The sequence below is a fragment of the Rhipicephalus microplus genome, chromosome 9 (genome assembly GCF_043290135.1).
Source record: "Rhipicephalus microplus isolate Deutch F79 chromosome 9, USDA_Rmic, whole genome shotgun sequence".
NCBI classification, from domain to species: Eukaryota; Metazoa; Arthropoda; class Arachnida; order Ixodida; family Ixodidae; genus Rhipicephalus; species Rhipicephalus microplus.
In genome coordinates this window covers 89,312,323-89,318,322 of record NC_134708.1, presented here as the reverse complement: position 1 = coordinate 89,318,322, position 6,000 = coordinate 89,312,323, and positions in this window count along the sequence as shown.

The following is a 6,000-nucleotide window of genomic DNA, read 5'->3' as shown; positions in this document are numbered from 1 at the left end:
CATGATCATATGGGTGACGTGTAAAGCGGTCATGGGACTGCCCCCTTGCACATTTAAAGAGAGTCTACAAGCACTTAAACTTCACCTTCGAGGAGCTGAGAGTGCAGAATATGCTAGGCACAGGGACCGCTTCTGCCGCTTGAAGGCAATGAGACACGTTCTTGCGGATTTTATTTTTCCTATTCAACTATGTTACTGCTAGAAGGAACTTGTTTTCTAGCAGTAACATGGTAGCGGGAGTAACGAATATGGTAGCGGGAGTAAAGCAAGAAAGGTTGTATATGATCTTGTCGATATTCTTTTACCGGTAGCACTTCACAGGAGTTTGCATCCGGCTGGTCACGACCAAACTGTACTGGCCCGAGTAAAAAAAAGTGAGTTACGATGAGTGAGTTAAAAGAGTGAGTTACGATGAGTGTTGGGGCGAACGCTGTGGGTTTCAATGCTAAACCGTGAGTCATCCGTAAATAACGCCCACTACATAATCAAAAACGTGATAAACGCTGTATATATCTATACAATACACTCTGTTATCGATAATTGGTAGCTATATGCCACTTCCGTCCCCCTTTCATTATAACGGCTTTATGATCATTGAAGTAGTGGATTGGTGATGGCGGCGTAGTGGGATGTTCGCGAGGACGAAGTAGTGAACTGTTTGCAAAGGTGGAACTATAGGCGGTCCAAGGAGGATTTAAAAAATTGCTTTAATCCTCCTTGAGGCGGTCACGTACGAACGACAATAGGGATGAACACAGTGGGACAATCTATGGATCTTTACCGCACACCAGGGTAAACGTGCACGACCATCTTGCATTCTATATTGCCTACTTCTTAAGAGTATTTGTTTTATGGTCGGGGAAGGATTGGATCGGTGATAGAGCGTAGTGGGCTGTTTGTAAAGACGAAGTAGCGGGCAGTTCGGATGCGTCTCAGCGATCGCACTTTAGAAATGGTCTTATAAAGCACGATCTTTGGGCCGTTCGCTAAGAGGGAACAATAGGTGGTCACGCACATACATAAAAGTGATAGACAGACCCATCTCTTTAGGAGATTCGCCCCTATTATGGCTGTCCCACCGATTTCAAGCTAATTTTTTAAGGTCATTCCAGGGGTTCAAGAAGGTAAAACGTGAATACAAGCAAATGGGTCTGTTTGTACCGTGGGAAACACACTGTTTTCTCTGTCGCCAACCTGAAAGCGTCGAACATGCCTTTCTGAATTGTTGGGAAGGTTTCTTCTTTCGAGAAATTGTGCAAAGAAACATCCAAAAAGATTTACCACTAGACACCTACGGGTTCAGGTTTTTACCAGTTAGTGAAGAAGATGTAGCATATTACAATACTGTTATATTGCACGGCCTTCACAATAGTTGGCAAAAAATACTTGGCTGATTGTCACGCCGACATCAATACGCTGCCCATTACTGAATGTTTCCGACAATTTATCATGAACTTTATTGAAGACAGAAATGTTAGAAGTCCAGTACCAGAGTAGCTCAAGTAGCTTGAGCTACTTATTCGCATGAAGGAATTATAATGACTATGTAATTATTGCGTTTGTTACCTCTGTATGAACTGCTTGTGCACTGTAGTATTACTCTATTATGCGCAAAAGAAACTAATAAAGAAAAACAAAGAAGTGTACATTTGTATACAAATTAACAGATCGTAAATAATATGTTACGTTGAGTTGGGAAGTTCGTTTTGTGTTCATATATGCTGCTTTGTGTTATCAAATATAGGGTAAAGTTGGCAAAGATGACTAATTGTGCATGTTCACGCGGTGGTTGTTGGTTGTTTTCAGTCATACGTAATGCATCGTGGAGCATATCAAGACATCACATATTGAACAACCAAGCCGTTGTTTATGGTCGTCATCGCGATCATCTTCATCGTCATAAAAGCAAAAGCGCACGCCAACCCAGCCAATCACAAGTCTGGACCCTAAGGAGCTTCGCCCTTAATATTAATCGATCGCCGTCGAGCAAGAAGATCCTGCATAATGAATCAGGACGAAAAGCTGCACCTTGAATAAAGGAAAAGCCTGCTATAATTATTAGAGAGATGAGTTGCAGCAGAAGACGATGAGTGATTTGTTGTTCCCGTGTCGAGCGAGGAACGAAATTTTAAATTTTCGAAATTATCATATATTTATTCCTTTCAATTACTAGCAATTTACCTACTTTATTTGAAAGTTACCTTATGACTATCCACACTTATATTCCCTAGATGACTGACTGTATATATTTTGCTGATCAGAATAGCAAATTGTGTTTTTTCTGATTATAATAACCACCGCTTTAACGGCCGATCCCCCCAGTTGGTACGAGCCAAGGCATATAAGAACAAACAAGCAAGCAAGCAAGCAAACAAGCAAGCAAGAAAGCAAGCAAGCTAGTAAGCAAGATGGGTCATCAAGTAGAGGGCGACGAACCTCCAGGGGTTCTACCAGCCGGAGCGTCCTGCCGAGACTTTTCCGGGGGAGGAAACCACCGCGATGGTGAGCGACCTGTGGTTTGGTAGAAACTGCCATGCTGGCAAAGAAGCAGCACCAGCTGGTGTTCTGGCCAGCGCAGCGTTTCGAGCTGCTTGGCGAGGTTGCCTCTGGCATCTAAACGTCTCCCCACCGTCCGACAGTTTCTCGTCATAACCAGCCAACATGGGTCCACTTCAAATATCAAATCATCCGCGTTTTGGTTGTGCATGTGTCTATCATACTTTGTCCGGCTAAGACTGAAGTCATGTGCCAACAAGGACGCACGGCGTACAAACAAGTATTCAAGAGGGAAGTCAGGACACCAGAACCGGCTGCACGTTTTGACTGTGCAACTGTGCACGCGTTCTCACATCCTGCTTCCGTTCAAAGTTTATTTGCAGGAAAAAAAAAGTACAAAAAACTTCCCTGCGGGAGGCAAAGACTAAAGGCTAAATAGCCTGACGAGGTCTTGACCTCCTGATACAGTCTGCATCAGTGCCATATTACACATATTCACACATCAGTAACATACATATACAAATAAGTGACATTATACATATCTTATTTAGTTACATAGCTTATTTCTACATGATATACATTCAGAATATGTTTTACATAAACAGAAAACAATTTTGGTATCAAACGATTCTGTTTAAGTATCATTGTTCACAGTAAGAAAAAAAAAATCAACTCAGTATACAAGTATTCCTAAATATAAAAGCCTATGGATCTACTATGTCTTTAGTCAAAAGAAGAAAGGATTTATGATGACATTTAAATTGTTTAGTTTTCAGAGTAAAGTCTATATTCGATTCGTGAAGGTTTAGCAATTGTATGATCTTATAATCAATATCCTGCTTGCCATAGTTCGTGCGTGTTTTCTTAGTTTTTCGGGTAGAATTTCTGAAGCCATATGTTGTTGATACAGTGCGTGGAAAGGAATCCTGTAGTTTATGTTTGTGGATGTGTTGCATCAGTTTAAGATTATATACTTTCTTAGCAGATAGAATTCCATGTTTAAGAAAAAGCGGCTGAGTGTCTAAGTCCTTGGGGTGTCCTTTATATTTTTCTATTACACGGAGCGCGCGCTTTTGCAAGATTAATATACGATCGTAATTGGTCTTAGTTGTTGTTCCCCATACAAGCATTCCGTATAGAAGCTTGGAGTAAAACATGCTGTAATATAATGATTTACATAACCATGAAGGGAGGAGGAAAGCAATTTTACTCAAGCACCCTACAGTACGAGCTAGATCTACCAAGAGACTATTTACGTGCGGTGTCCATGTTAAGTGCTCATGAAACCAGACTCCAAGGAATTTTTGTGTGCTGACTTGTTCGAGTCGCTGATTGTCAAACAAGATTACTATATTATCACTGATGTGCTTGTTAATGGGCCTGAACATAATAAATTTTGTTTTTTGTGTGTTTAATTTTAGTTTGTTTTTTGTTAGCCAGCCTGAGAGTTTCGAGAGATATACATTTGTCGAAGCTTCTACTTCCTGAATGGTGGAGCCGCATTCTCACGCCCTGTATTTTCTAGAATGAATATGCAATAACTAGCTCAGCTCTGGCCTTTTGCACTCGTCTATCACGGCTCCACCACTCAGCCACCTTCTAAGTATATATCTTAAATCTATGAACTCTCATTTTGGTCACCGTTAGGATTGTTTTATCGTGTATGTTGGTCATTTTGTAAGCTATCTATTTTCTTGTTGATAGATTATTTTTTCCCTATTTCTGTATTAGAAGAGTGCACATAGTTTGTTAAAAAGCGCCCTTGTACACTTTCATGCCCTCTGCCTCTGAGAGCTAACACAAAAAAATCACAGCGTGAATAACAGAGCGAATGATGATTGGTGGGGCGAAGCGGCTGTCAGTCTGTCGTTGCTTCCGTGGGTCCATTCGCTCTTGTTTCTTTCGATCCGTGTGACCCTCGGTGCGTCCATTCGTCCGTCTTTCCGTCGGTCCATTCATTTATCTGTCTGTCTGTCCATCTGTCCCTGCATTTGTTCGTGTGGCTGTCCCTCTGTCTGTCCATTCATCAGTCCATCCATGCGAGCGCTTCTCTGTTTGTCTGTCCGTCCATGCATCCATCAGTCCATCCGTCCACCTCTATATTCATTCATCCGCCCGTATATTTAGTGAACACTCCAAGTACCGCCATCTCTCATCTTTTCATAATGCATTCACCATTAGAGTTACTGTATATGCTACATGATTGTATATGTATCTCATTTGGCTAGTACAAAGTACAAAATCTAGACATAGAGCCATCAAACGTTTGTGTAGATGCCATCACAAGAGCAGTTCACGGCTTGTTTTGAAAACCATCTGATATTGAGTAGCCTAGATGAAATTCGCGCTAACGCCTGACCATATGTCTTTGGGAAAGAAAATTGTTTGCGAATATCGACAAAAACAATAGTAAAAAGGGCTAAATAAGTTTTGTCTCTTCCTTAATTTATATTGTGATAGCATAATCAACAAGCATAAACTCCTCTCGTCATAATGGCGTAATTTCGTGAAAAATGTGATGCCTGAAGTGATATTACCTATGACGTAGGTATCTGTCAAATTATGTCAACACTACACGCATTTACGACACGCAGTACCAAAAGCAACCGCTTTGCTTAGCCATAAATTTTCTTGTTTAAGTCTACCAGGACCTGACGTCTTGCACTTTTGGCACTAGTCGCCATAGACTGTGTACTGTGCCGAATAGCCAGGTCCCAGTATTTTTAGTATCATAGGTTTTACACGCTATAACCTCTATGAGGCACACTGTAGTGGAGAACTCCTGATGTTTTGACGACATGATGGTAATAATTCTTTACTGACACCGCACAGCACACGGCCAATCAGCGTTTCGGCTCCATCGAAATGCGACCAGATTATCTGGGATCATACTCGCGATATTCCTGCATTAGGATTAGCAGCCGAGCGCCTCATCGGCCTCACCACCGTGGCAGACCACCTGTTCCATATCATCGCTACCAATATGTTATTAGTAGTACCTTGTTCCGCCACGCAAGGCTAATTTTCCGCAGTGCGTTCCTGCTACCTGCCTCATAGAGGTATCCACTTCACGAATATTGCTTCATAAAAAAAAGAAAACGCTGCCTTGTGTGTAGAGTTGAGAAACAATCGGTAATAGCTCTCGGCTTTCCTAAGTGAATATTACAGACATTAGGCATCATTCGTTTTAGCAATCAAGTCAATAGCATGCTTCACTAGCTTCGTAGACTTTGGTTACTATATCTTCGCAGGTGTTGCTTAAAGATGGCGCTGCGTTAGCAGTACCTTGACAACAAAAGAGAGAAAAATTCATTGTGTTTTGATAAACTCCGGCTTTGAGCACGGCAAAAAAACATTTCAATCTGAACAATTGTATATTTGGTTACACTGCTTTTGAGTACATTGTTGTGTGTTTCATAATGCCTAGATAAATAAAATGACGCAATGGAGGGCTCTTTCTTGGAAATGACATGTCAGCTCGACGCACTTCATTGTTCAGTACTC